Below are 13,513 nucleotides of genomic sequence, written 5' to 3' on the forward strand. Positions count from 1 at the left end.
GGTCTGAGAACCAAAGAAATGGGCTAGCTCCAGCACATGGAAGGCAGAACTATAGCCAAGTGGGAAGCTCCAAGAACAAACTGAGAGGTAGGAGGACTTTGTTATTCTAAGGGGGGGGTAAAGGGAATTATGGATAAGCATGGGAAGGGGGGGAGGGATATTTGGCCAGAGGGAATTCACTCAAAGCAAGTGAGGGTCATTAACCTCTCACTGAGTAGTCTCGTAGGATAGAAGGTTACTTATGGATAGGCAATTTGGCCCACTGGAAACAGACCAATGTCTCTGGAGCCAGAAGAATGGAGTTCACATCCTACTTCTGAAACTTTATACCTGTGTGACCTTGGCCATGTCACTTAGCCTCCTTGGTCCTCAGTTTTCTCATATGTAACATGGGGTTGGATTAGATGATTTCTGAGATCCCTTCTAGTCCTAGGGCTCTCCCAAGGATCCTATGATAGAGTCTCATGTCCCCAGGGAACCAGTCAAGCCAGTCATTCCCAGGCAGGTCCAGAATCTTCCCTGTTTATTTCCTCTCACACCTGATTAGAATGCTGGATTTCAGGTGTTTAATATCTACATGGTACTTTGAGTCAAATTAAATGTCACGAAGTTGAGTGTGATGCATTTGGATCTCGGTCCAGCATGAAGAATGAGAAGGTTCATCTAGCAAGTCTCTGACAGAAAGAGCTAGAGTGTTCTCTGTGCCAGTTTCTCTTTGATTGTAAGAATCGACTCTCATGTTTGACTGAAGTCCCGTAGGAAAAGGAAATAGAGGAGAAAGCTGAGAAGCTAAGATAAAAGACCATTTGTAAATTCAGTCAGCCAAGGCTGCTGGGAAGGATTTCAAAGGTAGCCTGGATAACTTGAGGCAAAAATCTGCTCTGATCAAGATCCACACAAAAGCCAAGGTTTTGTATGATTAAGCAAAATCACTGGTTCACAGTGCCAGGCACTGTGCTAAGCACTGCGGATACAAAAAGAGGCAAAGGGCAGCCCCTGCTCTGAGGGAACTTACAGTCTAAAGTCTCTGTCTTCCTTGTTTTGTCCACAATCCTTCCAATCTCTTTTGTGCCTGCCGAGGGGAGCAATAGCCTTTGCAAAGCCTCTCCTCCTGCCTCACTCAATTGGTGAGGATCTTCAGCTTTTCTGGTTAATGGAGAAGAATTTATAGAGCTTATAAAAGTAACAGAAATAGCACTCTAAAAGCTATGATGTATTATGAAAACAATCTTAGTCCTGGAAAACTGCTTATGAAACACACCTCCTTCCTCCCAAGTAATAGGGCGAGAGACCATGGGTGAGGGAAGTGATAATGCCACCAGATGGGACACTTTGCTTGTTGGCTCTGCTGAAATATTAGGCTTATTCGTTGGGGGTGGGGAGGGAGGGCACAGATTAAAGAAAAATAACTGTGGTATAAAAACAAAAGGTAACAATAAAACTTTAAAAATAATAATTCACAAAACTGCCCACAGTTGCGGCAAAGTCTGCTACTACGTGGTGTCTCCAAGCCCTGGCTTCCAGGTAGTTTGGGATAGGCGATTTAAGTTAGTATTTTCACTGGGTTCTAGAAAGGTAAAGTTCAGAAGAGGAAAACCTCCCCAGAATCATAGACTATTACAGCTAGAATTAGAGATAATCTAATCCAACTAATCACCTAATTTTATAGATGAGGGAACCGTGACCCTGTGAGGTTACATGACTTGGCCACAGTTCTTAAGTGGCAGAACCAGGACATGATCCCAGGTCTTCTGGAGGTGTGTCCAGTGTCCCTTCTAATACACTTTGCTATCTCTTTAAGAGATCAGCAGGGTAGACATGCCTTGTGCTTCTAAAGTTTTTTTTTTTTTAAGAGAAATTAGGCTAGCTCTATATGAAAGCAGACCAGGGGAAATGAGTGTCTGGATATCTATATTTAGTACTAATCCAGCACTCTTCCTTTCTACTGAAGGGCCAAGCTTAATGACCTGGCTTCTCAGGTGACAGGGACCATAAAAAGAAATATTTCATCATTCCATAGCCAGGCAACAAGAAAGGAAAAATGCAAGGGAAAAGAATTAGAGGAAATGAGTTTGCTGTAAATCAGAGACCAAAGATAGCTGGGTCACTGCCTCACTCATAAGGAAGTTGCCTTGTGCAGCTAATTTACTTTATCAGCTGTCAATAGTGGGAAGGTTGCTTTCAAAATGTGGAAGGGTCCCCCGTCCCCATAGGACTATAGGTTTGGGGAAGAGAAATCAAGCTGGCCAAGTATTTATTAATGCACCATCACATGCCCAGAGCTTAAGTTCTTGTTGAGGAGACATTTAAACAGAATAGTGTGAAACAGATTGTGTGGCACAGATAATACGTGCCACAGAAGTGCTAGGAAGCCTGAGGTCAGTGAGGTTGGAGAAGGCTTCTTTGCTCGGACCTCACACAGTGCTTCCTCAACACTAAATCACGGAAGATTGCACTTTCTTTTTTTTTTTTTTAAATGATGTATGGTATTTATTACATACTTTTTCAAAAAAACAGTGTGAAATAGAAACTCATGATTTTAAATTGAGTCCTTTTTAAAAGTTGTGCTGTGTACATGGAAATGATCTTTTAAGTTCAAAATCATAAAAAATTTAAAAATTAGGAAAGTAGCTGGGGAAGATAAGAAAGGGTGCTATGAACACGATGAAAAGAGACTCAAGTAGTCAAAGAACCAAGAGAACCACCATAGAACCCCAGGAGAGTATCCAAGAGGAGAGGATGATTAACAGGGCCAAATTTTGCAGAGCAAGGGACATGAGAGAGTGCCATTAGATTTGGCTATTATAAGTTCCCCGATAACTTTAGAGGGCAGTTTATTTGAATGAGATCAGAGACAGACTGCAGAAATGCAAAGGGTTTGGAAGGGACTAAGAGGTAAGTGCTCTTTCTAGATGCTAGATGGCTTTCTCAGGTTCAGTTAAGGAGAGAGAGAGACAGATTTCTCAATTAGTTTAGCCATTAAAGTGAGAAGCCAGGTCTCAATGTTTGAGGAAATGGAAGGAGAATTTTGTCTAAACGTTTTCAGAATGATTTGAGGGGACATGGAGCTTTTGGGAGAGAATGACTTTTTCCTCCTCCAGAGGGCCTGACAGGTGATGAAGTCTGTCTGGAAGGGGTAAGACTTTTCCTTAGCAGTAGACCTCAAATGAGTTATCCCAAATCTGACACCAAATTGTTGGAGCATTTCTCAACCTGGGATCCAGAAGAGCCCAGAGAACAGCACTCATCAGCTCAGTCCAAAGTAAGTTCAGAGACCCGCTAAGAAAAAGGGGATGTTACATTTATGCAAAGCTGGCTAGGAGAGAACACTAGCACTAAGGTGTTATCAGCTCTCCTAAAAGATCATACAGCCAAAGAGCAGCATGCTGCAGCAGAGAGAAAACAATTAGGGTTAGGGATACACATAAAGGGCTGTCTATTTCCAGATCTAGGGCACCTTGTCTTTATGCTCTACAACATACATGGAATAAAACAGCTAAAATTAAAATGCAACATTATTTAAGGATCTTGGTAAACAAAGGTAAGGTCTTCTAGCCAGCGGTGCCATAGTAATCAAAGACAGGACCCTTCATTCTTACCACTTCCAATACCTTGAAGCTTTGCGTCTTCCCTTCCATCTCCCCTTTGCTCCGGGCACCCAGGTCGGCCAGACGCGGCCAGTGCCGCAGCCTTCACGGCTGTATAAGAGCCACCAGCTACTCCCACCATAGAAAGCAAGATTGCACTTTCTAATCATGTGTTTGTGTCATCCCCCAACTGGAGATGTCCCTACTGGACTGTGAACTCCATAGGATCAGGGATCATGTTAATTTTTGTATCTCCCCCAACACCTAGCAAAGTGTCCCAGACACATACGGACCTGTGACTAGTGAGACTAATGGTCACTAATATAGGAAAGGATGTTTTCTCCCTGTAGGGTAGTGACATCCAAGGGCACATCCTTCTTCCCCTGGGGGGTGGGGTGGGGTCTCTTGACTGCCAGTGGCCTCTTAAAGAGCCTTCTAAGGACCACCCTGGGGAAGAAAACCATCTTGGTTGGATGTAGGTACCCTGAAAGAAGAAATACATCCACCCCTCCAAGCACCAAACCCTCCATCCCAAGGGACCTGTTGCAATCATATTCCTCTTCCAGTCCATTCCCTCTCCACTCACCAAGTTGGTATCATTATACCTAGCTGAGGCAGATGGCTCCTAAACCACCTGGACTGGGGAACTCATGTCACAGGGAATGACAAGCATCAGTGGTGGAATGAGTAGCAATGATGACACCACAAAGTCTTGTGCTGTCCAATCAATTAATTAATAAACATTTATTACATACTATTGTGTGCCAGGCACCGTGCTAAGCACTGAGGAAATAGAAGAGGCAAAAGACAGTCCTTGCCCTCGAGGAGCTTATGATCTAATGGGAGTCTCTATCTCCCTTACTTTGTCCCCAGTCCTTCCAACGAAATTTGCCCTTGGTGTTGGAATTCCCAGTTATAGTTCTGTACACAGTAGATGCTTATTCTTTTTTTTTTTAATTGAATTGAATGAATTGGAATATAAGCTGACTAATCAGTAGAACTAGGCTGAGCAAAAGGAAGTTGCAGCAGGCATTCCAGGCAGCAAGTTCTTCTGCCATTCGGAAGATATCTCTCTTTGAGTCTTCCACCTAAACAGCCCCGATGCACCTGGAATTGCCACCCCACACCTGACTGTGCAGGTAGCTCTTGCTCAGTCTTCCGGCACAAGTGCTGGCTTAAACAAAGACTTGCCTGGGGAGCAATGTCACCTTCTAGCTTGGGATCATCTAAAGGTGATAGCATGGTTCTTTTTCTATGTAGAATCATTAACCAAGGAAATGGGTCAGATTTTGTAACTCAGCAGCCAGAGCCGATCAAGGATTATAGAGCCGGAAGGGATCTCAGAGGCCATCTAGTCTAATCCCCTCCTTTTTATAGATGAGGAAACTGAGACCCAGGCTCACCCAGATACTAAATGGGGTGGGGCGGGGGGAGGGCAGGAATTGGACCCAGGGCCTCAAACTCCAGAGTCCCTACGCTTTCCACTGCTGCAGAGGAGTTTGCAAGAAGATGGCGGTGGTGACTGGTGTTTGGCCACTGGGCGCCCGCTTTTAAATATGTTTATATGTCACTGCTGGGTCCCAGTCCAGCAGGTATGTGCAGACAGGTTTCAATTAAAGAGGAGCCTAAGAGGTAGTACTTGAGTGGCGGTAGGAGGAGGGGTTATGAAAGTTAAATGAAGAAAATGTACGAGGTCACATTGCCCACATAGACATCAGAATACACGATTATAAGTTCAGAGCTGGGAGAGAATTTAAGGGGCCATCTAGTCCAAGCTCAGATAGAAGCAGGGGCCACCAAACTGTACATAAGGATCTCTACAGGTGAAAATTGACTTAGAAAACCACATATTGGGGCAGCTAGGTGGTGCAGTGAATAGAGTACCAGCCCTGGAGTCAGGAGGACCTGGGTTTAAATCTGACCTCAGACACTTGACGCATTTACTAGCTGTGTGACCTTGGGCAAGTCTCTTAACCCCAATTGCCTTGCCTTCCTCCCCAAAAAAAAACACAAAGAAAACCCCATATTAACATTATTTTTGTTCTCACGTATTTGTATTTATTTTGTTAAATGTTTCTGAATTACTTTTTAATCTGGTTTGGCAGCACTTGGAATTGTTACCGGCCTGTAGTGGCCTCTGATCTAGATGAATCCCTTCATTTTATAGGTGATGAAAGGTTAAGAAACTTTCCCAAGGTTACAGAGGTAGGAAATAATAGGACTACAGTTTGAAGTTGTCTCTCTCTTCTCTCTTATCTCATCTTGGAAAAGCACATTAGGACTGTTTCTTGGCTTAATCGATCAGCCCATAAGCATGTATTAAGTGTATACTGTGTGCTGGGCCTGAGTTCAAATCCAGCCCCAGACACTTACTAGCTGTGTGACCATGGGCAAGTCATTTAACCCTGGTTGCCTCAGTTTCCTCATCTGTAAAATGAGTTGGAGAAGGAAATGGCAAACCACTCCATTATGTCTTTGCCAGGAAAACCCCAAATAGGTGACAGAGAGTCTGATATGACTGAAACAACTTAACAACAAAGATGTGCTAAGTACTGAGCTAGGCTAAGAAATTATTCTGGAGTTTACGTTCTGCGGAGGGGACAACATGTACATTCATACAAAATAAATACTAGGTAGTTATGTTGGGGGATGCCACCCCCTCTAGCAGCTTGGAAGATTGTGAAGGGCTTTGCACACAGCTGAGTTTCAGAGGAAAAAGGGATTCCAAGAGGCAGAGGTAAAGACAGAGAGAATTCCAGGTATACGGGACAGTGGGTGCAAAAGTGTGGAGTCATGAGATGAAGTATCTTATGTAAAAAATATGACAGTTTGGCTAGCCAGGGGTGGGGAACCTGCAGCCTCAAGGCCGCATGTGGCCCTCTAAGTCCTCAAGTGCAGGCCTTTGAGTCCAAACTTCACAGAACAAATCCTCCTAATAGAAGGATTTGTTCTATAAAACTTGGACTCAGTCAAAAGGCCACACCCAAGGACCTAGAAGGTCACATGCGGCCTTGAGGCCAAAAGTTCCCCACCTCTGAGCTAGACCATAGCGTGTGTGAAGGGCAGTCAGGGAGTAAGCTTGGAAAGCAAGGTTGGGGCCACATTGTGAAAGGCTTTAACTGTCATGTAGATGATTCTCTATTTTATCCTCGAGCCAGTTAGGATCCATTGGAACTTATTGAACAGGTAAATGACATGGCCAAGCCTGACCTTTAGGAAAATCATGTTTGCCATATTCTTGTGGGTCCCTCAAGAGACCAGTGCCATTCCTACACCAGGACCAAGGACTATTCTTACTGAGCTGGAAACAATTCTTGTTCTGTAGGAACCCAAGAGGCAGGACTGGTCAAGGACAGGCCAGGGGGTAACCAGCCTCCTCCCTTCCTGCCAAAAATCAGCCTCCAAGGCCCACACCCTGAAACCAGGAGAGGCCCTCTTCCACCATTCTGAGGCTGATCTGATTCCATGTGACCACGAGGGGTAAGGCCATCCAGGAGTCACTCTCTCTAGTTGCACAATTTTCTAAAAACAGAGACTCCCTGTGTCTTACAACTCATGCTGTCAGGAAGTTCTTCCTTCTATCTACCCTGAATCCAATAGTTTAAGCCCATTCAATTTTGTTTTATCCTCTAGAATGCTTTACCACTTCCTGTATTACAACCTTTTACACCCACCTCAGGATGGGGAGGAATGGGAAGAAGAGTATATATTCCAAAGAATTTGGGGGGGGGCAGTAGAAAGGCATCAAGCCCCTGGACTAGCCAGGCCCAGGAAGTGGGCAAGAACCCCACCCCCCCGCATCCCCCCCTCCACATGCTCACACACTACTGGATATGGGTGTGACTCCTTGATCTCTTTGGCAGCAAGAACATATAAGGGGGATGGCCCCATAGAAATGTGAAGTGTTCTATTGAGATGAAGGCTGCAGCCTTGGGTGCTAATGACCACCCTTGCTGGGTCTAGTAAACACTTGAGTAAAAACAACCTTAAAGGGCTATATGCATGTGTACTATTATTATAGCTATGGGGAGCCCTTGGAGTGTGGCAGAGGAGAGAGGGTGAGAGGAACAGCACAACAGTTTGTCGTCCTTACCTAAATGCAATCAGGGAGGAAAAAAGCAAAATGTATAGTCATTGGAACCTTTTGTATGCACATGTATCTAGTTCCAGCACAGTAGCCAATCACAGGACCCTTGTTTTGGGTTTTTTTTGCCACAAAATAATTGGTCAGAAAACAGTCTTAGAATAGCAGCATATGCTCAAAAGTGAAGAACTGCGCCCCTCCATTCTGTATCGTTAAGTCCTTCCAGAAGTAAGCTCACCATTGGCACGCACCCAGGATTGGCCCCTCATTGGCCAGTCCCCTGTTACTTTATTCTAAATTGTCAGAGCAAAGGGTTTCCTCCCCATGAATCAGCCTTTGACTATTGAAATTCCGTGAGCATTAGTGTTCGTCCTGCCATCCCCATCTTCTGACTTCAAATTCTGCACTCACTAGCATCGTTCACCAAAGAGGTTCCCTTCATTTTTCTCACCCCTGCTCCCAAAGTGCCAGGGAGGCAGGATATTCCCATTGCCCTTTGGGGAAGCCTTTCCCCAACCACTCTTCTCTCTAACCCTGGATTCTGCTAGCCTAACCACATTCCCCAGCGGTGTGTTAGAGAATTAGATCAGAGATTTCCTCTAATTCCTTTCCCTAAAGGCCTGGATGAGAAAGAAAGGGTAAGGACAGATGCCTGGAAGACTTGTCAAAGCTCTGTGGATGGATTGAAGGGGGAGGGATGAATTTGATTGACGTGTAAAAGAACTTGCAAGTCAAGAGACAGAAATCGGCAGGTGTGTATGACCCGAGGCCCAGTGTCCTGGCTGGACAATGAATGTCCTCTGTATATGTGTCCCCTATGCGTGCCTACTCTTTCCACGAATAGTGAGTGTATTTGTAGGAGATTGAGCCACAAAGTTTCCAGAGGAAGGATCTCCTCTTCTCCTCCTCTTCCCCTTTCTCTTCTTCCTCTTTTCTTCCATTTCATTAACCATCTTTACTTTTAGCTGATTATGTCCTCTAGTAGAGACTCCTAAGCTATGATTGTGAGTGAATATGGAATCTTAGAGTTCCTTGAACCTGGGATTCTTTGTCTGGGGGTCCATTATGAAAGGGTATATCCCAAGTGCTACACTCACATTGCCTCTTTGGGCTGGGAAAGCGCAGAAGCATCCAGATCCTTCCACTTTACCCACTTTAAAAACATTTTTCATCAAGCCTCCCCCTCTTCCCAACTCCAAAAACTGATCATTTAAAGCAGCATTCAGAGAGACAGGATGGTCCTACAGTCATCTGCCTTGTTCAGACCAAGAGGGAGATTTTGCATTTAGTCCTAGGCTCTACATTTTAGGAAGGCCACTGGCAAATTAGAGAGGATTTAGAGCAGAGTTAGAGGATGACCATGCCATGCAAGAATTGGTTGAATTCTATTCAGTAGACACTTATTAAGCACCTGCTGTATGCAAGGCATTATGTTAGGTACCCTCAAGGTGGTACATTCTACTTGCGGCATGCAAGATGCTAAGGATAGTCAGCTTAGAGAAGAAAAATCTTAGGGCAGACAAAATCACTGTATTCAAGAATCTAAAGGCAGTCATAAAATAGGGATTATAGCATTGTCCTGCTTGACTAGGAGTGGGAGCAATGGGTAGAAATTTCAGCAACTTGAAGTGGAGTTATCTTTTCTCAGGCTTAGAGAACAAGACATGGATGATGATCCAGCAAAGGAGACTGAGAAGAAGTGCTTAGACAGGTAGCAGGAGAGACTTTCCCACACACACCCCAGCAATGAGCTAAAGAGGGTGCCATAGCAAAATGAAGAGAAGCATCAGTGATCTCTTTATCTATGTCCCATGATTGGGGTGTTTTGAGAAGGGTATAAGAACGTAAAGGAAAAGGTAAGGGAAGTTGGTATCATGTGAAGCTCACTTTTAATCTGAACGGACAAGGGAGGGTTGAAAACACATACATGTGCATGTCTACATAAAATATTGTATAAACACAAGCTAATATGATGCTTCAGGTGCCCCAAAGAAAGAAACTACATTATGCTTCAAACTCCTATTGATAATGAAACAGTATTTAATATAATATGTACTGACTGTCCTAGCACCTTAAAAAACACCAAGTTAATAGGATTACAAGAAGAAATAAATAACAAAAGTTAGTTTGGGAATTTCGATGTACTCCTCTCAAACAAAGACATATTTAACAACAAACGATAAAAAAGAAAAGAGTTAAGGACTTTAGAAAAATCAGATACCACATGATAGATCTTTGGTGATCAGTGAATAGCAACAGGAAGGAATTTAAAATATTCTCAGCTATGTATGGCACTTTTGCAATAATTGTCCTTGTGCTAGGGCATTAAAAAAACCTCATAAACAAATACAGAAAAAAAAAATACTCAAATCATTCTTGACTCGACTACACCACAATAAAAATTGTAATTAACAGAGGGCTTTTCCTGAAAGGATTCAAACTTAAATGATGACTAAATAACTTAAGCTTGAAGAATGTATGGGTAAATGAACAAATCAGAGAAACAATAAATAATTATATCAGAGTGAATGACCATAATGAGACAGCATACCAAAATTTGGAGGATGTGACCAAAGGAATCCTTTTATATCACTAAACCTCAATAAAAGTAAGAAGAAATAAGTGAATTAGACATACAACTAAAAAAACCCTAAAGTATCAACAAATGAAAAAAAAAAAGTAAACAAGCATTTATTAAGTGTTTATTTACTATGTTCCAAGCCCTGTGCTAAGCACTGAGAATACAAATACATACAGAAAGATAGTCCCTGCCCTCAAGGAGCTCATCTTCGACCAAGTTGAAAAGCATCAGGGTAGAGAAAGCTAGAGAAAGTCTAGGAGAGTCAGGAGTGCAGCTTGAAAGGAATGAAGACATAGTTGGCCAGGGTGATCTCCTTAAAATGAAAGTTCTAGGAGGAACCAGCCACACAGAGAAGGCGTAGGGATATTTCCAAGTGGGAAGTCCAGAGATAGAGTGACCTTCCAGGGGTGAAGAAGTTTCTATGGCATGGTGGTAGAGAAAGTATAGTTCAGAGTCAAGAGAACATCATGGAGAGGAATGAATGTACTAAACATGAGAATAGAAATTCTGAACATAAAAGATGAACAAAACTGAAAGAAAACAATTGAGCTGACATAATTACCCCCTGTTTCTCTAAAGTAAATTTTAATGGTACTTTCAGTTTTCACATGAGTCATTTCCAGATGTACTTCTCCCCCACCCTCTATTCTAGTGATATCCATTGGAGCAAAGAAGAATGATAGAGCAAAACTAACCAATATGGTGGCCACACCTCCCAGCGTATGTGCCTGCAATCCACCTCCATAGCCTTGCACATCTCTAACAAAAGTAGAGGGAATTATCCCCTAGTCTCTTCTATAGAGCCAAGATTGGGTGCTACCATTTGGCTTTGTTTTAAGGCTCTTTTTGTTCACATTACTGTAGGCATTTTCTATAGCGTTTTCTTGGATCTTGCTCACTGCAGTCCGCATCACTTCAAATGGAGTCTTCCCATCTCTGAATTTCCTCATGTTTATTATTTCTTGTGGTGCGAATATTTGTTGCTGTTGTTTGTTACTACCACAGAAAAAGTCTTTATATAAATATTTTCTTGGATATATAGGACCTTTCTTTCTGCCGTTTTGGGGGCATATATGTTTGGTAATGGGATCTGTGGGTCAAAGGATATTAACAGCTGAGGGACTTTTCTCCCTGTCAGTTTTTCGAAACCATCTCCCTAGTGCAACATAAGGGTAAAAACCCCTTAATAAATCTATCTCATTTCCCTTAGTTGCCACTACTCCCTCCTTATACTCATCTTACTCTTTGCCTTCCTTGGGTCTGTCTTGTTAACACCCCACCCATCATCGTGGCGCATCATTGTAATAATAGCAACAACTCACATTTATATACTACTTTAAGGTTTACAAAGTACATTTGTAGGTAGTCCAATTCAATTATCATTTCCATTTTGTTGGTGAAGAAACTAAGGCTCAGAAAGGGCCATGCTTAAGGTCACATGGGTTGGAAAGTACGTTTATCAGGCAAATTTTCAGTCATTGGTGGGATATTGTTCATGTTACTCTGATCCCCTTTCAAAGAAAAGAAGCCAATGCCCACCAGCTCCCAAGTTTCTCTACTGCCGATGCTCCTCCAGGTAAGCTGCTCAGATTGGCAGCAACTTCCTTTTAATAGACCTTGTCTAAGTCCTGCAGGTCAAAATGTATCTTATATGCATCAGCCGCTCTCTGGGTCCAGGAAAATCTGAACTTTAATCACCACTTTCCACTGTACCTTTTCTAATCTCTATAGACAGCTGGCAACTTTACCACCTTCCACTTGTATTACCATTGAGGACAGCATTTTTCTGGATCCTTTTTAATGCTGGTATCTTCCTTCTGTTGATTATCCCTAACTTATCCTATCTATATCTTGTTTGTACATAGCTGTTGTCTCTTGCATTAGACTCGGAGCTCCTTGAGAGCAAAGACTGTCTTTTGTCTTCCTTTGTGACCCCAGTGCTTAGCACACTGCCTGACACATAGTAGGTGATTAGCAATGTTTACTGACTCACTGACATGCTATAAAGATCCTCTATACTCATTATATCTCCATGGTGATTATCCAGTGGCTTCATATATTCATATACTGTTAATAGACAAGTTTTCTGTTTTAAATGCATACAGCCCTTCCAATGCAGGTCCTTTGAAGCTCTTTAACACCCCTCTTTGCATGTCTGTGTCTAACTCCCAGAGCTAGAACCAGCATAGTCAATCAAACCTTTGTCCCAAGTACCAACATGTAAGGTAATGTGCTTCCTCCCGCTTGGCAGAACACCAGCTTGCCAACCTGTTCCCATGACCAGCCTCTGTGCAGATACCCCAATCCCCAGGTTCACATAACTGTCAAGTCCATCTTCTGGGGCCCACATTCCCACCTGGCTGGATTTTCCCTATGGTGTGGCCTGACCTGAGGCCTGCATCAAGCAGATCCTGGAGGAGGTAGGGAAAGAAGGAGATTCAGATGGGCTCTTCCACCCCCACTTAGTAAACTCAGCCAGCCCTAGCCCTCGGTCCCTATGAATCTTCTGCCCTCCCTTCCCATTGTGCCCTCTAGAATTGTCCTTTATTGTTAACAGACCCCCCTTAATTCTGGGGGTCCTCCTCTCACACTTCCTTCTCCTGCCACTCATTACCAGGAGTAGCTGTCTCCTGAAGACACCACATCTCTTAGTGCCATCTTCAAGGCCAGATATTCATTCCTTCCTTCTTGCCCCTAGATAACCAAGGACCAAGAAGAAAAGATGCCCTTGTCTTTGTTCTCCACCCTTATTTTCTGACTCTTCCTCTGCCATTGTCACTAAGCAATCACCTTTCCCACCTTTATGCTCTTTAAAGTTCATTGTATCCTATCCAAACCCTTTTGCTGCCATTTAGGGACACATGCTCACTCCCTCCCACTCTCAATAAGTTCAGTATCTGGCTCAGGGGAATTCCTTTCCCTTCCCCCCAACATCTATGTCTTCAACCTCCTCACCTCTCATGACCCCTGTCTCCAGGTTACCCTAATCATGCACAGGAATCATTACATCTTAGATCCCACTCCTTTAACTGAATATGCCCCAGAAGCCAGAATTCTTCATTATGATTCTGCTAATACATACCGTTCTTCAAGTATCTTTGGCAGTACCTGTCTCAGTTTTCCTTGTCTGCAAAATGGGAGGACAGATTGGTCCTTTATCACTCTAAGTCCTTATACCTCTATGACCTTTGAGGAATGGACAGTATAATGAAGGATTTGAAATTCTTCATACCTGCCCACAGGTGGTTTGTCCAGCTTCTC

The sequence above is a fragment of the Trichosurus vulpecula genome, chromosome 3 (genome assembly GCF_011100635.1).
Source record: "Trichosurus vulpecula isolate mTriVul1 chromosome 3, mTriVul1.pri, whole genome shotgun sequence".
Lineage (NCBI taxonomy): Eukaryota > Metazoa > Chordata > Mammalia > Diprotodontia > Phalangeridae > Trichosurus > Trichosurus vulpecula.